The sequence below is a fragment of the Natrix helvetica genome (assembly GCF_964273705.1).
Source record: "Natrix helvetica genome assembly, chromosome: W".
Classification (NCBI taxonomy): domain Eukaryota; kingdom Metazoa; phylum Chordata; class Lepidosauria; order Squamata; family Natricidae; genus Natrix; species Natrix helvetica.
Window position 1 is genome coordinate 28,070,031 of NC_138555.1, and position 23,566 is coordinate 28,093,596.

The 23,566-nt window shown below is 44.1% G+C and overlaps 1 pseudogene across 1 annotated transcript in view; it reads left to right on the forward strand.

The window, feature by feature from the left end:
- Positions 1-23,566, forward strand: part of LOC309400675 (dnaJ homolog subfamily C member 3-like) — a 63,042-nt pseudogene that overhangs the window by 28,184 nt on the left and 11,292 nt on the right. Inside the window, exons 6-8 of the transcript XR_014176871.1 lie at positions 9,136-9,317; positions 15,204-15,323; positions 16,995-17,100. The product of XR_014176871.1 is annotated as a dnaJ homolog subfamily C member 3-like (transcript). The remainder of the gene's footprint in view (positions 1-9,135; positions 9,318-15,203; positions 15,324-16,994; positions 17,101-23,566) is intronic.

The following is a 23,566-nucleotide window of genomic DNA, read 5'->3' on the forward strand; positions in this document are numbered from 1 at the left end:
GTCGATTCCTCAAGACTAGCCACGGACGTCTCCATTGGACCACTGACAGGGACCCAATCCTTCCGGATTTGAGCGATTTTATCCTGCAGATATTTCCCAAATTCCTCTGCCCTGCCCTGTAGAGGGGCCTCCCGCGGCCTCTGAAACAAGAGGGAGCGGGACACCCGAAACAGGGCAGCAGGGAGGTTCTCTGCGGATGCAATGAGAGTGGCACAATATTGGCGTTTGGCCACTCTCAATGCCACAAGGTACGTCCTTAAATGGGCTCGTGCCTGTGTTATGTTAAAGAGCTCGATGCATTCATCCCTGATGTTTATTACATACCTACAGCAACTAGTAATTTGCTTAGTCAGAGTCACTTGTCTAGAGTGTTAAAGTTCCAGGTTCACCACCTCGAAAAAGCAAGTTACATAGTTAAAAATGGAGATATTGTTGCTGAAACCATGGTAATTGGTGGTGTTTATTACATAAAACCAAAGCCTAAACCACAAACACAGGCAAGTATACAAATGCCAAAAGAGGAGAGCACAGGCCCAGAGAGAGATGTTCCAGTGAGAGATCGTGTAGCTACTCCAAGGCCCCTAAAGCCAACAAACAGAAAATAAGGAAACAGGTTGCTCAGAACAAGCCTGAGTTTCCTCACAAAACTGTTAATGCTGAAAATTCACTAACTGGTAAACCTTTGCATTCCAGGTGTATCCACAAGTGGCATAGAAGATTGGGGCGCACCATATTCCGTGTCCTTAGGAAAATGCCAGAGTTCGCAAAAGGTTTGGATCTAAAGGGGTGTAAGGTGTTTTTGGATTGTGCTGTCTGCACAAAGGCCAAATCCAAAGCAGCAGCCATTCCCAAACACGCTACACGCCTGTCAACATGCATTTTTGATTTGGTACATACTGACATAGTGGGTCCTTTTCCGCCAACACTTGGTGGTAAAAATATTTTCTAACAATTGTTGATAATTACTCTAGATATGGATTTGTATATCCTATGAGAGAGAAATCTGAGACCTTTCAGATCTTTAAAGACTTTGCAGCACTTGTTTCTACCCAATACCAAGTTCGCATCGCCAGAATCCAGAGTGACCGTGGTGCCGAATTCATGTCTCAGCATTTCCAGGACTGGATGCGTAAGAATGGAATTCTTCATCAGACATTCGCTCCATACACACCGGCTCATAACGGAGTCGCAGAACGAAGACAAGGGGTCCTACAAACCATGATGCGTTGTCTCCTTGAAGACACCAACCTCAGTAACCCATACTGGGGTGAAGCTATCAAATATGCAAATTACATTGTCAACCGTACTTGGAGCAGTGTAATAAATCAGACTCCTTTCTTCATGATGTATGGCTACAAGCCCGATCTCAAGAACCTCCATATTTTTGGTTCATACGCTATGGTGAACATTCCCTTAGCTCAAAGAAGAAAAGGAGGTCCAGCAGCAAAGAGACTGAGATTTATGGGTATTGATGATAATTCAAAATGGAGCAAATTTATTGACTCTAAACATGTAATTGTGATTTCCCAATCTGCTAATTTTGAGGAAGATGTTGACTGGTCCAGGATTCATTCCAATGATCCTGGAGTTTATTTTCCTAGAGATGATATTGTAGATGCCATGCAGCCTGATGACCAAGATTCACAGGCAGATATTCCATCCACTAGTTCTTCTCAACCTGATGTTCCGTCTTCGCGAGCCGCGGATGCTGATGCTAGTGACGAATGTGAGGACGAGGACGAAGCAGAAGAAGAATGGACTGTTGTTCCGAGACGTTCCAAGAGGGTCACAAAAGGAATCCCTCCACAGCGATATTCATGGCAACTGACAAAAACACCCTTGCCTTTTATTTGCAATGTTTCACTTCCTCCTGATACGTTTACACAGATCAAGCATCTTCCTGAGTCAGAGCAAGAGAAGTGGTATGAGGCAACACAGGATGAAATGGACAGTTTAACGAAACGTAAGGTATTTACACCTGCAAAACCCCCAGCAAACAAAAAAGTAATTGGCACTCGATGGGTCTACAAAATTAAAAAGAAGCCAAATGGTGAGTCATTGTACAAGGCCAGACTTGTAGTCCAGGGTTTCGCTCAACGTTATCCTGAGGTCTACACAAACACCTACTCACCGACAGTCAGAACTGAGAGTGTAAAAATTGCTTTAACCACTGCAACTATTCTTGGTTTAGAAGTTTTCCAGGTCGATGTTGACACGGCTTATCTACATGCTGACCTAGATGAAGAGATCTACATGAAAGGCCCTCCAGAATTCCGACAGCAAGAAGGGGATACCTGGTTCCTAAACAAAAGTCTTTATGGTCTGAAACAGTCAGGTTTAATGTGGTACTTATGCCTTACTGACAAACTAAATTCAATGGGCTTTATTAAGTCCGAAACTGATGAGTGCGTGTTCACAAAAAGATCTAACAATACATATGAGATAGTTCTTGTTTATGTTGATGATATTTTTTATATTGGTCCAAATAAGAAAATGAGTGAGATTTTTGCTAAAGCTTTGCAGAGGTACTTCACATTGAAATCTTTAGGTCATATTAGCACTTACTTAGGTGTTCAGATTGACAAAACACAGAAGGGGTTTAGTCGTTCACAAGAGGAGAAAATTGACCACATTCTGCATCATTGCAACATGAAGGATGCTAACACAACAAAGACACCCATGCGAACAGCTTTTCACAACTTGACACATGAATCAAGTCCTGAGTTCGAGGATCAAACACTTTATCGTTCAGTCATTGGGTCACTGTTGTACATTAGTAGTTGGACCAGACCCGACATTGCACTTTTTGTTAATCTCTTGTCTCGACACGTAGGTAAGGCAAAACAGTTTCATTGGACATGCATTAAGAAGTTATTGAAATACCTGAAACACACTAAACATATGAAGTTATTGTTAGAACCCACAGATATTGATTATGCAGAATTATGTTGTTATGCAGATTCTGATTCGGCAAGTGATAAGAAATCACGTAAAAGTACTTCAGGTTATATGATGTTCCTAAATGGATGTCCTGTTTACTGACAAGTGAGAAAACAGAATTTTGTTTCTTGTTCATCTACTGAAGCTGAATATGCTTGTGTTTCAGATGCATGTAATTCTCTAACATGGTTTGATGCTTTGGTTACAGATATCTGGACACATCCGATTCGACCGATCACCGTGATGGAAGACAATGAATCCGTGGTTTATATTTCTGAGTCACATTTCACAGGTTCTAGGTCCAGACACATTGACATCCGTTATCAAAACATAAAACAATTAGTTAAACAAGGTTTTGTTAAATTGCAATATGTATCTACACATGATCAAATTGCTGACATGCTCAACAAACCACTTTCAGCAGCTCAACACGAGTATCTGCTTAAGAAGATGTGCCTTATTTGATGATGTACCTGATGTCTGCTCAACTGGCAAAAGAAGGGGTGTCACTGTGTTTATTTCCATTTGTCAGGGGTAAAGCCCTGTAATTAACGAGGTATGAATCGTGGCATTTCCTTGAAGCACACTTCTTAAATAAGCAAAATAAAACCGAGATATATTCTAAGAAAAACATTTTATTGTAAAAAAAATAAAACAAAACTTACTAAGCTAATGATTACATTTTGGCAGAGTTCCTGTCTGCCTTGGCAGACGAACAAAAGAAAGGTGAAGTGAAAGAAAGAATGCGGAATGTGTGATATGCGCAGTGAAGCTTAGAGATAAGAGTCAGTTCATTCCACCGTATAACTCAGAATGTAAGCGCAGCTGGCAAACCAAATAAACGCAGTGACATTGCCATGGTAACTGCTTCACAGTACTCCACAAGGGGGCTTCCTCTGGTAAGGGGGAAAACCCAACATTAGAAATTAAGAAGAGCAGGACCGAATGGCAACGGACTTGTAGTCTGCCGGCGCTCCCTTGGCGGGCTCCGAAAGGAGCACAGGAGACTCGACCAAGGCGTCTCCTGCCGAAAGGCGGCTTGCTGGGACCCCCCACAGAGGCGGCAGCCGGTGGGGGTGTTTTTCCCAGCTTCGCCTAGGCGTCAGGGAGCAGTGGGGGGGCGAATCACGTCGCCTCTTCGCCGGACGGCCCTGGGAGGTTTCAGAACAAAGGAGAAGCGTGGCTGAAGACTGGAGGCGCGTATTTCACCTGGTGCTCTTTGCTTACTTTGAAAGGAAGCTACAGAGGTGCGTGAGTTGGTGCACTCTGGCTTTTGAAATGGAAATTAGAGGGGGGGGTCCTCTATTATCCCCCCCCCCCCTCGGAATAAGCGGCATTTGAAAGGACTCTCTCGGAGAGAGAGAATAATGACTGATTAGTTACTTGGATGAATGGGAATGAGAACAGCTTTTTACAATTGCCAGAAGTGATTTTAAAGTTGATCCTCGCCTTTAAAAAACAGGGAAAGAAAACCTTTTCGTGACTTCTCTCCCTGCGGAAGGGAGGGCCAAGATGGCGCCCGCCCTCTTTCCTTTGTCTACATATGAATGAAACTTGTCCTTTGAAACTGCTCCCAAAGAGAAAGTAAAGAAAAGTGGATTTTTGGTTGTACTCTCCCAGAGGGAAGCTGGCACCTCTTTCTGTGGTTCTTCTGAGCTTTGCTTAGTGGAATTACTTCTTGGATTATCTCTCTATTTGAATTGTGGGTTTCTCTGCATTTATTTGCCTTCTGAGGCCAGCTCCGCTGTGGAATCCTCGGACACCATTTTCCCTGGAAAGGATTTGTATCTCTGAACATAACCAATGGCGGCAAGAAAACCACCGACTGGCAAGGCGCACTCTGCCCCGTCATCTGCTGCTCCCAGTCCCACAACGCAACAGTCTAAGATCACCTCATTGTTGCAGAAAGGAGGGGCTGGAGAGGACACAAAGGAACTATCTGTTACGGAAATGTTTAAAGAACTCATGAAGGGGCAGAATGAAATGAAGAAAGAAATGGCAGAGGTTAAAGAAGAGCTCAGAGACGTTAAAGAACACATTGCTGGGAATAAACAGAGAATTATGGTGTTGGAGGAGAGAGCGGCGGAGATGGGGGAGGAGCTTAAAATAACACGTAAAGGAAACGCAGATGTAGAAAATTTTCTGACAAAAATAGAATTTGAAAGAATGTCTTTTTTTCTTAGATTCCAGAACTTGCCAGAGGAAGAAAATGAAGATCTTAAAGAGATTATGAGTACAATTTTAGCAGATTATATTAAGGGAGACAAGAAACAATTAGGGTGCGATATGGATCTGGCATATAGGATAAACTCAGCATATGCCAGAAGTCATAACGTTCCCAGAGAGGTACATGTAAAATTTGTCAGGAGATCCACAAGGGATGAGGTGCTCGCGACCCAAAGGGAGAGACCATTGAAATACAAAGAGGAACAGGTCACCATTCTTAAACAGATCCCCCAAAAAATAAGAGAGAGAAGGAGGAAATTCTCCCCCTTATCAAAAAAATTATATAACATGGGGGTCTGGTTTAAATGGTTATTACCAGAGGGGATGATGGTCTTCTGGGAGGGAAATAGGATCAGAATTAATACAATTCAAGAGGCGGAAGCCTTTATTAAAAAGAATCTTTCCCCCCCAGAGGAGGAACTTAGTGGGAGTAGGGAAAAGGACAGCAAGACGCAAGACAAGGAGGGGGTGGGGGGCGCTGAGGCCCTCCCAAGAGGCAGGGAAGAAGAAGCAATATCGAAAAGGCTTAGATCACAAAAATGAACGTATTTGGAATAATTGTAATTGTTGATACTACAAAAGTAACAGAGAAAAAATAGTAGAGCACATGTTTGATAATAATGGTTAAACTTGTTCTGATGCTTTCTTTTATATTTTAGCTCTAAGATTGTTAAATTTGTGAGTTTCTAGGGGAGATTCTCGCCACCAGTATGGAAGCTGCAAAAAATTTTCTTGTACTCCCTTTTACCCTTCCCTATATATTTCAAAACCAATAAAAATTTTGCAACAACAACAAAAAAAGAAATTAAGAAGAGCAGACTATTGACCGCAAGGCCCTGCAGGCAATATTTAAAATTTTTTTTTTTTCCAAAAATGGGTAATGTTTCCCAAGTGGTGGGTTCTCTGATGGCTTTGTCCAGCCGCTCAACTTCAGATTGATTGTATGGTTCTAGAATGGTGGCATTGTGGCTCAGAGTATAAGACGCACCAAAGTTTTGAAGAGGCAAATTTTAAAAAAAAAGTTTTTGCAGTCTGCAAACCTCCCAAAAATGGCCTGTTTTTCGTGAAAAGAGGCCTGTCCCCCCCCCAAAGGGCACAAATAGCCCTTAGGAGGCTTGTAGAGTGCTCTGGGGGGGGGGTGCAAAAACGAGCAAAAAATGGCCCGTTTTTTGCAAAAACAGGCCCGTTTTTTGCCCCCCCAAAAAAGGACATGGGCAGCCTTTAGGAAGCTTATAGAGTGCTCTTGGGGGCTAGGGGGGCAAAATTGAGCAAAAAACGGCCCATTTTTTGCTCATTTCTGCCCTCCCCAGCCCCCCAGGAGCACTCTGAAAGCCTCCTACAGGCTCTGCACAGCCATTTTGGTGAAGGGGGCGGAGTTTTGGGAGGCAAAGAATGCTGTATTCAGTGTATAAGATGCACCCAGATTTTTGAGGGAAAAAGGTGCGTCTTATACTCCGAAAATACGGTATGTGGTTAGGAAGACAGCATAAAATCTAGTCTAGATAAAAGAAGGACTTAGAGGTGACATGATAGCAGTCTTCCAATATTTGAGGGGCTGCCACAAAGAAGAGGGAGTCAAACTATTCTCTGAAGCACCTGAAGGCAGGACAAGAAGCAATGGATAGAAACTAATCAAGGAGAGAAGCAACCTAGAACTAAGGAGAAATATCCTGACAGAACAATTAATCAGTGGAGTGGTTTGCCACAGAAGTTGTGGGTGCTCCATCACTGGAGGCTTCTAAGAAGAGACCGGACAGCCATTTGTCTGGAATGGTACAGGGTCTCTAGCTTGAGCAGGGGATTGGACTAGAACAGGTTGTCAAAATCAAGGGGTGCTTAGATCTGGCACGTGGGGCTGCCTTGGAAATAGTCACAATATAATTCTTTATTAGAATCGAATTCTTTATTGGCCAAGTGTGATTGGACACCCAAGGAATTTGTCTTTGGTGCATATGCTCTCAGTGTACATAAAAAGAAAAGATACAAAATGTTTTATAGATGGCACCTGGCACCAACAAGGTTAGCTAAAATATCAACAAATACCTCCCCAAAATGTTGGAAATGCGAATCGATACATGGAACGTATTACCATTTATGGTGGACCTGTGAGGAGGCTAAATTTTTTTGGAAAAAGATCAAAAATTGGCTGGAGGCAATAACGGGAGTTAAAATAGAATGGAAACTGGAAATCTTTTTATTAGGAATAATGTCTGCGAAATACAAAAAAGAAATCCAGTATTTAATACTACATATAACTACAGCGGCAAGGATTGCCTTTGCCCAGAAATGGAAAAACAAACTAACTCCAAGTGAAAATGAAATATTAAGAAAGGTTATGGACTGTGCTGAAATGGACAAACTAACTAAAGAAATTCAGGGAAAAGAAGAATCAGAATTCTACCAGATATGGGATAAATGGTATAGGTCAATGATGGCGAACCTTTTTTGGCTCGCGTGCCACAAGTGGGGGGAGCGCAGGGGGGTCGAGTGCGGGCGTGCCGCACCCATAATGCAACGCGCGACCCCCCAGTGTGCACGCGCACACAACGCGCGACCCCCCCCCCCATTTTTACATGTTTTTTTTGCCCTCCCCAGGCTCCAGGGGCTTTATAGGAGCCTGGGGAGGGCGAAAAGAGCCTCCCCCGACCCCCCGGAGGCCCTCCGGAGGCTTCAGGGACTGTCCGGAGGCTTCCCTGAAGCCTTCGGAGCGCTTAAAACCACCCTCCGAGCAAACCGGAAATGACTTCCGGGTTGCTCGGAGGGTCGTTTTATGCGCTCCGAAGGCATCAGGGAAGCCTCGGACGGTCCCTGAAGCCTTCGGAACGCTTAAAACGACCCTCCGAGCAACCCGGAAGTCACTTCCGGTTTGCTCAGAGGGTGGTTTTAAGCGTTCCGAAGGATTCAGGGACGGTCCCTGAAGCCTCCGGGGGGGGGCGGGGGAGGCTCTTTTCGCCCTCCCCAGGCTCCTATAAAGCCTCTGGAGCCTGGGGAAGGCGAAAAATAGCTTTTAAAAAGGTGAACTCAGCTAACAGGGCAACGCCTCGCGTGCCCTGACAAATGGCTCTGCGTGCCACTTGTGGCACGCGTGCCATAGGTTCGCCATCACGGGTATAGGTGGATGGAGGAAAGAAACAAGAATCAATGAAGGAATGTAACAAAACTCAAAAATAATAGTTATGAGTAAAATAAGAAAGTTAAGAATGGTGAAACTCAAATAAAATACAATTGAATGGGAAATAATATAAGGTGAATGCTATCGATTGATAATTGCTACTAGAAAGAACAGGAAGCTCCTGTTTGTATTGTACTGTGTAAATGTGTTGTACGTCTAAGTTTTGTGTGTGTGTATTTTATATGTTTGTTAATAAAATATTTTTTTTAAAAAAGAAAAGATACAAATATAGCAAAGAACCGACCCGCAGTGCCTCTGCTAGTTGCACGTGGCTCCCCCACTTCCCCACCCCCTCGCGCTCCGTTTTGGCTGGCAGGGAGCTATCAAAACAAACTAAAAGAAGAAATGTTTTCCCTTTCGCGTTTGAGCATGCAAGAAGGGGCAGGAAAGGAGAAAGGGAAAGAGGAAAGACACAGAAAAAGAAGGAAAGATGGGAAGAGAGCAAGGAGGGAAGAAGAAGGAAAAGGGAAGGAAGAAGAAATTAGAACGAAGAGGGAAAGAAAAAGAAGGGAAGGAAGGAGATTGTAATGACCGAGGAAGGGTCTTGGGGAAACCCTGCCTTACCACTTGGCCACCACAGGTGCCCCTCCCAAACACAAGTCCCATGTCATGCCTACCATAACCACGCCCCCCACCACACTAGCCCTTTGAGGTCAAACACAACCCTGATGCAGCCCTCAATGAAATTGATTTTGACACCCCTGGACTAGAAGACCTTCAAGGTTACTTCCAGCAATAATGTTGATGTCACTACAATTAGGCTGAGCCAAACCATCCCCCCGCCGGCTTTCTTTCAGATCTCTCCGTGGGATCCAGAACCCAAAGAGCTGCACTCCGAGTGCTACCTCCATCTTGGGGACTACAATAAGGCCATCATGGACTTGAAGCCCACCACTAAGCTGCGGAATGACAACAGGGCCGCCTTCCTTAAGCTCAGCAAGCTCTATTACAACTTGGGAGAACACGAGGAGTCCTTAACGTAAGTGTGCCATGTAAATCCGATGCTCTTTGTGTGCGTGCGCGGACTTTTGGTATACTTGGGTAGCAGGTGGGCAATACACAGACATTCCTACAGATGAGAAGGTGATCAGGAAAATATTACCGGGTTTCCCCCAAAAAAGAAAGGGTCTTATTTTCTTTTGACTCCCCCAAAATAAGCATTTGGCCTTACTTTTGGGGAGGTCTTGTTATTTTTGAGGTGCAGAAGGCAGCGAGCGTAGTCACCTCATGGCTGCTGCTATGTTGCAATATTTTCCGGGAGGGCTTATTTTCAGGGGAGGGCTTATTTCAGCACATGCGCTCAAAAGACCAATTGGGCTTATTATTTGGGGAGGTCTTCTTTTCAGGGAAACAGGGTAGAATGTGCAGAAATGAATAGATTAACACTTGCAATGAAATAGAAGGAGCAGACTGAGTATTATAGTATATGGGAACTATTCTCCCGAAGGTTAGAGAACCAATATGGAAGTTAAAAATGAAAGTAGATTAGTGAAATATAGAAATATATATTAATAGAATTAAATAATTTAAGAAGAGGATTGTTACAGTATCAGATATGTTATGTATAGCAGTATTCAGTCATGAGCAGATAAATAATGAGTATGGTTGTAAATTTTAATTTTTTTAATACAATTTTTATTTGTTTTTGAACAAGGACAAACAAACATAAAAATAAAAATGCCATCTTCCATTACAAATTGTAAAAAGTGTGTCAGTTGCTTACACTATTTCCATGCATCTCTTCCATAGTCACCACCTGCTTTTCATATCAAATCGCATATTTTAAATTCACCTATATTCATGTATACCACAATTATTATAGGTCAACCTTAATTTGACTATAATTCAGTATTCAGTCATGAGCAGATAAATAATGAGTATGGTTGTAAATTTTAATTGTTATTGCACCAGTAATTTGTACCCAGATGACACACTGTTTAATGGAAGATGGATTGTTTGTATTAAAAAAATTTTTTTTTTTAAAAAGACCACCGACAACCTCTTCTAGCCCCCCCCCCCCCCCCCCCGGCATCCCAAAGTTGGACTGCTGGGATTCAGGAAAAAAGTTGTGACATGCAAACAGTAGCAGTTTTGCCTCCAATTTCCATTTTTCCAATGAGTAACAGGGTAGTCCTCGACTTACGACTAAACATTTCTGTTGCTAAGCAAGGCAGTTGTTAAGTGAGTTTTGCCCCCATTTTACAACATTATTTCCCAGCATTGTTAAGTGAATTGTGTGGTTATTAAGCGATGTCCACTGACTCACCTCACTTGAGGGCGTCATCCCCGGCCTCCTTTTCGCTGGCAGAGGCCTTCAGGCTTCAGGCTGCTGGCTGCAGAAGAAATGGGCTGAGGTGTGCGAGGCCTGGCTGCAACTATCCGAAGCTAAGCAGTAGGGCAACTCAATACACACCTCAATCCCCACCTCAATCCCCACCCTTGCACCTTGGAGTGTGCGGGGTCTTAATTAGGGCTTATTTTGGGGGGTTAGCCTTATTATAGGGCTTATATTGGGCACACATATTCCCCTGCACTTGCGTGCTAGTCGTTTATGGCTCTAGGGGGCGGTGCTCATCTCCGTTTCAAAGCCGAAGAGCCAGCACTGTCCGAAGACATCTCCGTAGTCATGTGACCGGCATGTTACCTTCCCACGAAAAGGTGGTCCCTATTTTTCTACTTGCATTTTTTACATGCTTTCGAACTGCTAGGTTGGCAGAAGCTGGGACAAGTAATGGGAGCTCACTACGTTATGCGGCGCTAGGGATTCAAACCACTGAACTGCCGACATTTCTGATCGACAAGCTCAGCGTCTTAGCCACTGAGTCACCGCATCCCTGAGAGATAGATAGATAGATGTAAAAAGTTAATTATGCATATAGCCACATATATGATAACACAGAAAAACAACATAGTCTAGTTCGGATGTATAAATGTACATGGCGATGATTGAGTCTGTTCAGAAAAAGTGGTTTGCAAGCCACCATAGCATTTTATTAGCCCTTCAAGGAAGGCCAGGTCAAGAAAAAAAAAACAGGTATGAAAGCCGAAATTCCCAGAATGCTTTTGGTTGATGTAGGGTAGAAAAACAGCCCCTTCAAAGCCTATCAAGAGTTTTTCCTTTTTTTTTCCCTCCACTCCGCTTGTATGCCAAATAAACTCAAGGTGGGGTCATCTTGATTTTGTTCTCCTCCTCATGCTCAGACTGACTCATCCTTTCTGAAACTTTCCCTTTGATGGCGGGGTTTATTTCTTCCCTGTTCTCAAGGCCAAGTCTGCATTCCTTTACCCACGTCAAACCCAACTTAGGGAAGTCACATGGTGGCTTCACAGAATTTGGGAGCCCAAGTCAGTGTACCATAAACGAGCTGGTTTTCCTTCCCAGACATACCCGTAGTTTTATTTATTTATTTAAATATATTTTATTTGTCATTTTTCCTTTAACAGACGTACATTGTATTGTATTGGACAGTGTATTGTCTAGGTCAATGTAATTTTTCACAAAGCTGTTGTAGCCCAGCAGGTTCTGGTTCAGCTGATGTTGGACTCAGATAGTGAGGGATCATTTGAGTCTGCCCTGGATGATGTAGAAGACCCTGTGCAGGTTGCAGATTCAGAGCAGGGATCAGAGGGGCTGGTTGGCCACCAGGAGGTGCCTGAGGCATGGAGCAGTGGAGAAGATCAAAGGGAGTCAGTTCCTGATGCTAGAGTGAGAAGGGCTGAGAAACGAAAGCAGCAGCTTCGTAGGCAGGCTCACAGACGATAATTAGCACAGGTGGTTGTAGATTGGCCCCTCCCAAGAGGGCTTATAGGTGAGGCGTTGGGAGGGGACATTTGCAGGAAACAACCGTTCAAAATTAGCAGTGAAGAAAGTCGATGTCTTAGAGCCATGTCTGAATATCTGGTTTGTTTCTTGCATTCTGAGTTATCTGGGCCTTCGGCCAAAAGATTTGTTATCTTGCAATGAAACAGTGGCAAACAGCCAAGCCTGTGTTTTGGCTTGTTCACAGGCGTGGAGAGGGGGGGTCAGAACACAAAGCTAATCATAATAATACAATTAAATAATATTGCAGATGATACCAAGCTGGCAGGAATAGCCAACACTCCAGAAGATAGGCTTAAGATACAGAAGGATCTTGACAAACTTGAACATTGGGCACTATCTAATAAAATGAAATTCAATGGTGAAAAGAGTAAGGTTCTACATTTAGGCAAGAAAAAGGAAATGCACAGGTACAGTATAGGTGGTACCTTGCTCAACAGTAGTAACTGTGAAAGGGATCTTGGAGTCCTAGTGGACAACCATTTAAATATGAGCCAGCAGTGTTCAGCAGCTGCCAAAAAAGCCAACACAGTCCTAGGCTGCATCAACAGAGGGATAGAATCAAGATCACGCGAAGTGTTAATACCACTTTATAATGCCTTGGTAAGGCCACACTTGGAATACTGCATTCAGTTCTGGTCGCCACGATGTAAAAAAGATGTGGAGACTCTAGAAAGAGTGCAGACAAGAGCAACAAAGATGATTAGGGGACTGGAGACTAAAACATATGAAGAACGGTTGCAGGAATTGGGTATGTCTAGTTTGATGAAAAGAAGGACTAGAGGAGACATGATAGCAGTGTTCCAATATCTCAGGGGTTGCCACAAAGAAGAGGGAGTCAAGCTATTCTCCAAAGCACCTGAGGGTAGAACAAGAAGCAATAGGTGGAAACGAATCAAGGAGAGAAGGAACATAGAACTGAGGAGAAACTTCTTGACAGTTAGAACAATTAATCAGTGGAACAGCTTGCCTCCAGAAGTTGTGAATGCCCCAACACTGAAAGTCTTTAAGAAGATGTTGGATAGCCATTTGTCTGAAATGGTATAGGGTTTCCTGCCTAGGCAGGGGGTTGGACGAGAAGAACCCAAGGGTCCCTTCCAACTCTGCTATTGTATTGTATGTTGTAAATATGAGTCCTGCCCCTGCCTATTTTTGGAGAATAGCTAATAGCCTGCAGAGTATCAGCTAGTTGTAGATGGAGCTGAGGAACAGGAGTCGACTTGGGAGTAAGGCCACAGGTGGACGATGAATGGCCCCTCCCAGAGGGAATAAAAGAGCAGCGAAAGGGGAGTGGAGTTTGCAGAGACAATTAGTTTGCTTAATTGGTTAGTGACTCTCTGAGACTCCTTGCCACGTTGTGCAGATATTGTCCTGACAGCTCTCCAAGCCAGAGAATGTAATTTCCTGACAGCTAGAACAATTAATCAGTGGAACAGAAATTGCCTCCAGAAGTTGTGAATGCCCCAACACTGGAAGTCTTTAAGAAGATGTTGGATAGCCATTTGTCTGAAATGGTATAGGGTTTCCTGCTTAGGCAGGGGGTTGGACTAGAAGACCTCCAAGGTCCCTTCCAGCTCTGCTATTGTGTTGTATTGTATAGCCATACATATTTTCTGGACAGTGTATTTTCTGGGTCAATGTACTTTTTGCACAATGCTAATCATAATAATACAATTAAATATACATAATCATAGTCTTCCAAATTCTAATCTTAATATGCATGTTGTAATTATAGTGAACTAACCTGGAGTTGCCTGGGCATTTATTTTTCCTAATCCTGTGTTAGATAGGAAAGGGAATGAATGATATCTATAGTGTTGCACAACACCACTGCCCGCTCGCGCATGCGTGCATGACACACACACACCCCGGGCATCCCGTTTTGGGCCTAGTAGGCCTCCCTGCAGCCCCCTGGGAGCAAGACCTGGCCGTTGGGGGGCTTGCACTGCCCCTGTTGTGCTCCCTCTAATGCCCGCGCATGCGTGGCAGAGACCCAAAAGTCAGCTGGCCAATGGGAGGCACACATGCATGCACGATAGAGCTAAGCTGGGTTCTGCGTGCCACCTGGGTGCCAGGACACACGCACACACACACACCTCGAGTGGTGATAAGGGTGTGTTACCCCCACAGTATATTTTCTCTTTTGTCACATTCTCATCGTACGCCAAATAGTAATTGTGCAATTTTGGTTATTTAGGGTATTGTGTGTGTTTTAACATTGTGAACTGCCCAGAGTCATGTAGGGGGCAATAAAATAATAAAATATAATACAATAAAATATAATAAAAGCTTCCCAATGGAATAAAAGCACCTGAGGGCAGGACAAGAAGCAATGGGTGGAAACTTGTCGGTTTCCTGCCTAAGCAGGGGGTTGGACTAGAAGACCTCCAAGGTCCCTTCCAACTTCTCTTCTGTTCTATTCTATTCTAGAAATAACTTGGAATGAAGGACAAATTTCCTGACAGTGAGAACAATGAATCAGTGGAGCGACTTGCCTCCAGAAGTTGTGAATGCTCCAACACTGGAAGTTTTTAACCATTTGTCTGAAATGGTATAGGGGAGCGGTCAGCAACCCGTGGCTCTGGAGCCGCATGTGGCTCTTTCATCCCTCTGTTGCGGCTCCCTGTCGCCAGGCAGCACCACAATTTTGAGAGGAGCTTCCAGGTTTTTTTTGGGGGGGGGGAGCAGGGTGTGCCAGGAGGAGACTATGGCAAGGGATGGGTTTTCCGGTCAGCTCCACAATTGATAAGGCTTTCGGTTAGGACAGGTAGAGGAAAAAAGATGCCGTGCTAGGAGGAGACTCTATGGTGGGGGAACCGGACTTTTGGTTAGCAGAGGGGGGCTTCCGGTTAGGACCTTTGTGGCTCTTTGAGTGTTTAAGGTTGCCAACCCCTGGTATAGGGTTTCCTGCCTAAGCAGGGGTTTGGACTAGAAGACTTCCAAGGTCCCTTCCAACTTCTATTCTCTGCCTCAGTTTCCCTGCTTGGAAGGCTTCAAACATCTCCCTCTTTTCAATTCTCGCTCTCAACATTTTTCCACACACAGCCAAGTGCGGGAGTGCTTGAAGCTGGATCAAGATGACAAAGACTGCTTTTCCCACTACAAGCAAGTGAAGAAGCTCACCAAGCAGCTGGAATCGGCTGAGGAGCACATCAAAGCTCAGAGGTGATCTTCCCATCCAGGGTTTTCTGTTTGCTCGGGTGCCCATATCTAAGCTGACTTTGGCCTTAACCGTTGTTGAGATTTCTCCAGCCACCTTCGTGCCCCACCTTACCTACCTTTAACATTCTCACATAGGTTGCATGGCACAAGCACCGTGGATTAAAATCATTGGGCATGCTGATAAGGATATGAAGCAATCCTTTCTGTATTCTGAACCAGGCTTCCCAAGAGCATGAAGCAAACTCCTGGTCCTGACAAAAACCCCTTTTATTAATTGACTGTGAATTCTGCTTGGAGAGCTGCCAGGCCGATATCTGCAAAACCTGGCAAGGAGTCTCGGAGAGTCACGAACCAATTAAGCGACCTAATTGTCTCCTGCAAACTCCACTCCCCTTTCGCTCCTCTTTTATTTCCTCTGGGAGGGGCTGTTCATCGTCCACCTGTGGCCTTACTCCCAAGTCCACCCTTGTTCCTTAGCTGTTCCCTTCGTCTAGCAACTCTGTGCATGCGCACACTGGGAACAGGCTCCAGCTGTTCTTCTGCCTCACTGATGTTTGACTCTGAAGGCAGCTGATAAATGGCATAGGGCTCTGGCCCCCTCTCTGCCTCCGACACAGAACCCTCATCAGAGCCTTCCCCAGACTCCAGGACTGGCCCATCTTCCTCCCCAACCTCCTCACTGTCCCTGAATCTGTTGCCAGCTTTGCTGTCCGCTGACGACCCGTAACATTCTGATTGAATCCCAGAAACAGGATCAAGGGATATAGAGGTCTGCTTTTGATGATACCTATTTCCCAAATCGTGCCTGTGGCCCTGCTGAGGTCCATTTTCACTGGCAGATGCGCCACAGGCCGGCCCTCCGCTGTTTCCAGGACAGCCCCGTGGGCCAGATCTAAGCATCTCATGGGCTGGATGCGGCCTGTGAGCCTTGAGTTTGACAATCCTGGTCTAAAGTACTATTCTGACCTAGGCTTCCCCAAAAAGCACGAGGCAGAGTCCTGGTCCCAACAAAACCTCTTTTATTAAAAGAATGTGAATTCCTCTCATTCACATTCAGCAAAGGCCTGGCAAACAGTCTTTCAAAGGAATATTTATGACTGCAGACCTTATCTATCTTGGAAAGCTGCCCTGTAAATATTTTCCAACTGAGGTGCTGTGCAAGGAAAGACTGGCACAGAGTCTCTGAGATTCACGGACAGATCTTCACACTCCTGAAACGAATCTAATGACCGACCAAACAAATTGTTTCCTGCAAAAGCCCACTCCCCTTTCGCTCCTCTTATTTCCTATGGGAGGAGCCAATCACATTCAACCTGTGACTTTACTCCCAAGTCAACCCTGATTTCTGAGTTGTTCTTCTGGCAGCTCTGCGCATGCGCACACTGGGAACAGGCTCTAGTTGTTCCTCTGCCTCACTGCTGTCTAGCTCTGTAGGCACCTGATCACTGCCAGACAGCCTCTGCCCCGTCTCTGCCTCTGACACAGAGCCCTCGTCCGAGCCTTCCCCAGCCTCCAAGACTAGTCCATGCTCCTCCCCAACCTCCTCACTCTCTGACTCTGCTGCCAGCTTCACTATGGCGTGGTATATAAATCTAAATGTTCTTGCTATATCATTGTTCACTATCTGTGTCCCCTATCCAATCTTGTTTCTTCTTTGCTGCTCTCTAATAACAGATATGCAGATGCCATCGAGAAGTACAAAGCCACCATGAAAACAGAACCCAACGTAGAGATCTACACCATCAAAGCCAAAGGACGGATTTGCCACTGTTTATCCAAGGTAGAGGCTGAACCAGGGGGAATTCGTTTGAAATGAATCTGGGTTTGGGTCCCTGTCGATTAGCCATCCTCTTTGGGAAGCTGCCTGTGTTGGTATAATGTGACCAGAGGCCGAAAGAAGTGCAAATGCTTTGCTTAATCTCATAAAGTTGTAATGGGGATCGGTGCTTACTTCCTGGGTCTACTATCAGGCCTCCGTCTGTCTGGTTCTATTGCTCACCTATCTGAGATTTTGCTTTCTTTCTGTATGGCAGGGATGTCAAACTCAAGGCCCGCGGGGTGCTTAGATCTGGCCTGTACGACTGCCCCGAAAATAGTGAAGGATTGGCCCGTGGGCCAGAACTGGCCCACGAGGTACTTAGATCTGGCCTGTAGGACTGCCCTGAAAAAAATTTTCCTCAAAAAAGAGGCTGAAAATCTGGGGGTGTCTTATACATCGAATACAGCATTTTTTGCTTCCCGAAACCCCGCCCCTTCTCCAAAATGGCTGTGCATACCCTTATGGAGACTTTCAGAGAACTCCTGGGGGCTGGGGAGGGCAGAAATAAGCAAATATTGGACCATTTTTTGTCCCCCCAGCAGCACTCCCTAAGCCTCCTTAAGGCAATCCGTGCAATTTGTTTGACAAAATATGGGCCCGTTTTCACAAAAAACGGGCTGTTTTTTGTTTGTTTCCCCCCCCCCCACTCCCCAGGAGCACTCTGCAAGCCCACCCAAGGCTATTCATGCCTTTTTTTTTTGAAGAAAAACAGGCCCATTTTCCTGAAAAACGGGCCGTTTTGGGGAGGTTTGCAGAGTGCAAAAACTTTTTTTTCTTTTTGGAAAGCTCTTTAACCAGTTGATGAGAATTACATTGATCAAGTGATGTGCCAGCAGAAATAAACTCTTAAGGTGCTGCAGATTATCAGCGATTTCCTTCTCCAGTACATGGATAAATACACCTGGAAACATCTACCTACCTACCTACTTTCTCTCTCTCCCTACCTATCTACTGTATCTCTTTCTATTTCTCTCTCTCTATCTCTCTACCTACCTACACACATACACACTCACTCTCTCCCTACCTATCTACTGTATTTCTCTATTTCTCTCTATCCCTGTATCTACCTACCTACACACTCTCTCCCTACCTATCTACTGTATTTCTCTCTATCTCTTTCTATTTCTATCTCTCTCTCTCTCTACCTACCTGCCTACATTCTCTCTCTCTCTCCCTACCTACCTATTGCATTTCTCTCTCTCTCTCTCTCTCTCTCTCTCTTTCTCTCACTCTCTCTATCCCTTTATCTACCTACCTACCTATCTACCTAACTACTCTCTCTTTCTCTCCCTACCTACCTACTGTATTTCTCTCTCTTTCTTTCTCTCCCTCTCTATCCCTTTATCTACCTACCTACTTTTTTAAAAAAATTGCCTCTTCAAAACCTTGGTGCGTCTTATACTCCGGTGCATCTTATACTCTGAAAAATATGGTAGATCTGGCCTGTACGACTGCCCTGAAAATAGTGAAGGATTGGCCCATGGGCCGGAACTGACCCGTGTGGTACTTAGATCTGGACTGTAGGACTGCCCTGAAAATAGTGAAGGACTGGCCCGTGGGCTGAATCTGGCCCACGGGGTACTTAGATCTGGCCTGTACGACTGCCCTGAAAATAGTGAAGGACTGGCCCTTGGGCCGGATCTGGCCTGCGAGGTACTTAGATCTGGCCTGTAGGACTGCCCTGAAAATAGTGAAGGATTGGCCGGAACTGCCCCGTGGGGTACTTAGATCTGGACTGTAAGACTGGCCCTTGGGCCGGATCTGGCCTGCGAGGTACTTAGATCTGGTCTGTAGTGAAGCACTGGCCCACGGTGCCTCTGCCAGTGAAAACAGAGCCCGGGGGTTACACCCATTTTCGCTGGCAGAGAGCTGCAGGAGGCCGTCCCAACCGAAAACGGAGGCCGGAGTGGGGTGCCCAGGCCACCACCGCTGCCCCGGACATGAGTGACATATCGAGCTGGACATGCCTACCCTGGACATGCCCACCGGGACATGCCTCCCCAGCCCCCCAAAGTCAAACACAACCCTCAATGAAATCAAGTTTGACACCCCTGCTGTATAGCAATAGTAGTAGTACTTAAACTTATATACCACTTCACAATGCTTTATAGTCCTTTCTAAGCAATTTACATATTCAGCCTATTGCCCCCCCCCCAAAAAAAAACCAATCTGGGTCCTCATTTTTACCCACCTCGGAAGGATGGAAGGATGAGTCAACCTTGAGCCTGGTGAGAATCTAACTGCTGGCAGTGGGCAGAGTTTGCCTGCAGTACTGCATTCTAACCTCTGCGCCCTGGGGGAGCGTGGTTCTTGATCTGCATCCTTTGGCCAAGCTGATCATCTCCAGATGTTTTGGAGAACCATACCGTTCAGAGCGAATAGAAATCTGGGTCAATATAGAAAAGATGTGGAGACTCTAGAAAGAGTGCAGAGAAGAGCAACAAAGATGATTAGGGGACTGGAGACTAAAACATATGAAGAACGGTTGCAGGAACTGGGTATGTCTAGCTTAATAGAAAGAAGGACTAGGGGAGACATGATAGCAGTGTTCCAATATCTCAGGGGTTGCCACAAAGAAGAGGGAGTCAAACTATTGTCAGGGCAGCCTCCATCAGTAACCAAGAAAGAAACCACTCAACTCCATATTTCAGAATTAAGAGTAATTTTATTGGTTATGAGTAGATAGCAGCTAGCAAAGCAAGATCTGAGGCAAAAGCGCACGTAATCATAGATATCAATATGTGACCCAACTCCCTCCCCCTAGTAGCCCCATCCCTCAGTCCAATCTGCACACCCCACAGGTGTCACGTGGGCTGCATCTTCAAAAAACATCATCAGGTTGGTATGCCGGACGGTTGGCCTTGGCGGCAATTCCACTATCTGCAGCATGCGCAGTAGATGGTGAGAAAACCACTCCCTTCTTCATTCACTCCTGTGCTGAAGCTTCCCCTCCCAAATACCATGTTATCCCCCCCCTCCCCGTTTCAATGGCAGCCGAAAACAAGCAGCAAAGCAGAGGCTGACACTATTCTCCAAAGCACCTGAGGGCAGAACAAGAAGCAATGGGTGGAAACTAATTAAGGAGAAGCACTTAGAACTGAGGAGAAACTTCCTGACAGTGAGAACAATCGATCAGTGGAACAGCTTGCCTCCAGAAGTTGTGAATGCCCCAACACTGGAAGTCTTTAAGAAGATGTTGGATAGCCATTTGTCTGAAACGGTATAGGGTTTCTTGCCTAGGCAGGGGGTTGGACTAGAAGACCTCCAAGGTCCCTTCCAACTCTGCTATCATAACCCAAAGGCATCTGCAAGACTCTGAAATTGTAAAAAGATGCCCTGGAAAGGTTTTTCAAGATGTTTTGCCTGAGAATTCTCATGATCCTTCCCCAACTAGCTGGAAGAAACGACACAGGATGGGTTTAGTTGTCAAATCATCTTGGCCCATTCGAAAGCCATTAAAAAACATTTTTTTCCCTCTCAGCTCTGGCGACAGGATGATGGGATTCCTTCTCATTTTGAGAAGGTTAACAATTGCAAGTTCCTAGTGACTTAGGGAGTATTTCTTGATATCCTGGTGGAACTGGTTGTTTTAGCTTATTTGGGGGATTCATTGTACAGGTAGTCCTCACCTTATGACAGGTTGCTTAGTGATCATTAGACCTTATGACCTACCTGAAAAAGGGGACTTATCACCCAGATCTGAGTTCTGATGGTTGTGCCTCCCCCTCCCTTGGTCACACAACCACTGCGGCATCCCGCAGTGCCCCACCCCCATTTTACGGCAGTTTTGCTGAAAACTGGCCGTTACTTCCAGCAAAACCATACCCACAATGGGTTTGCACTTACAACCGTTTGTTCAAAAAAAAACCTTGGGGTTCGCCCTTAATAACTGTCGTGTTTGCTTACCGACCGGGTGTTCACGTTTGGGACCACTCCATAGGCTTAATGACCATCACAAAAATGTAAAAAATAGAAGTTAATCACCGTAAAAGGCAGACTCCATTCTGGTCATAACTCAAAGGAATGTCCAGAATCACAGTATCCCATATGGAAAGCCTTAGCCATATATTTAAAAACGATCAAGTACCGTATTTTTCGCTCCACAAGATGCACTTTCTTCAGGATGATGGATGAAATAAACCTAAAAGATGTTTGGAGAGATAGGAATCCTACTAAAAAACAATACACCTTCTACTCAAACAGACATTTATCATTCTCTAGAATTGATATGATTTGGGCTTCAACGGACATATCTAGCAGTGCACAAGAAGTGGAAATTGAGTCGAATACTTGGGCGGACCACAATCCAAGGACAATAGGATGGAGACAACAAAGAATAAGATCTAGATGGACACTAAATAATATGATATTGAAAGAGAAAGAATTTGTAAAGAAAATGGAAAAAGAATTGACTTTCTTTTTTAAAGAAAACAAAAAAGAAGATACGTCCTTACAGAATCTCTGGGATACAATGAAGGCCTTTTCTAGAGGTTTGATAATAGACTATGCAAGAAAGAGAAATTTAAAGAAAAGACAAGTGTCTAAGGACCTAGAAAAAGACTATAGTATACTGGAAAAAGAACTACAGAAATCTCCACAAAAGAAAGAGATTAAAATAAAAATGGATACAATAAAACACAAAATGGACCTACTGGAAAAGGAGGACTTGGCTCAAAAAATCAGAGGCGCTAAACAGAACTACTTTGAAAATGCAAATAAACCAGGCAGATGGCTGGCATATAAACTGAGAAAAGAAAGAGAGATCAAGAAAATACAACAACTAAGAGATGAACAAGGACAATTGCACTATGGAAATATGGAAAAGAAGAAAATTATACAAGACTACTACGCTAAGTTGTATGAACAAGAGAATATAAAAGAGGAAGAAGTGAAACAATATTTACAAAATGCCAAACTCCCCCAAATACCAAGTGATACTAGAACTATATTAGAAGATAAAATAACAATGATGGAGTTAACTGAAGCCCTTAAAAGACAAAATAATGGGAAGGCCCCGGGATCGGATGGCCTTCCTGTGGAATTCTATAGAACACTAGAGAAATCCTTGGCCATTCCCCTACTAGAAGTTATGAATGAAGTAATGACTGAAAGCAAAATACCTAACTCATGGCTGGAGGCATATATTACATTGCTACCCAAAGAGGAGGCAGACCATACGGAAATTAAGAATTATAGACCTATCTCCTTGTTGAATTCAGACTACAAGTTATTTGCTTCTATATTGGCGGAGAGACTGAAAAAATATTTAAATGAGTTTATTCATCCGGACCAAAATGGCTTTCTACCAAAGAGGCAAATTAGAGATAATATAAGAACAATTTTGGATACCTTGGAATATTATGAGGCCCACTCTGGGAAGCAAATGGCTTTGATGTTCCTGGATGAGCAGAAAGCTTTTGATAATGTGAATTGGATATTTATGATACAACAAATGGAACAAATGAACTTTGGTAAGAACTTTATTCAAGCCATACAAACGATATACCACAAGCAAACAGCTAAGATAATGATAAATGGAGAACTGACGGATCCCATCGAAATAAAAAGAGGCACGAGACAAGGCTGTCCACTATCACCACTGCTTTTTGTTTTAACATTAGAAGTACTAAACAGAAAGATTAGAGAAGAGGAAGAAATAAAGGGAATGACTATCAAAAAGGAAGAATATAAGCTGCAAGCATTTGCAGATGATCTAGTCTTTATTCTTGAGGAGCCACTTCAATCTGCACCTAAATTGATAGGAAAAATTGAGGCGTATGGAGAAGTTGCAGGTTTGAAAATAAATAAAGACAAAACAAAGATTTTGACAAAAAATATACCCTCAAAACAAAAAGAAGAATTGGCGGAAACTTTCGAAATGCAAATTACAAACAAAGTTAAATATTTGGGGATTTACCTAACAGCCAGATGCAGCACTCTTAAAGAAGATAATTATCTTAGATTGAAGCAACAAATTGCAATAGATCTGGCGAAATGGGAGAATCTTCAATTATCAATGATTGGGAGAATCTCAACAATCAAAATGAATATCCTACCTAGAATTCTATATTTGTTCCAGACCATTCCAATTAAGTTGGGGAAAGACTACTTTGAAGATTTAAATAAAATGGTGTTGAAATTCATATGGCAGGGGAAAAAAGCAAGAATAAAATGCAAATTGTTACAAGATGCTAAATCAAGAGGAGGGTGGGGTCTACCCGACTGGGAGTTATATTATCAGGCAGCTAGCCTGATGTGGATTAAGGAATGGATAATGCTAAGAAATGCTAGGCTTTTGAATCTAGAGGGTCACGACCTGTTGTTGGGATGGCAAGCATATTTATGGTATAAGGGAACTAAAACACATGGTTATTTCAGAAGGCATTTTATAAGAGAGGCTCTGTTATTAAATTGGGAGAAGGTTAAG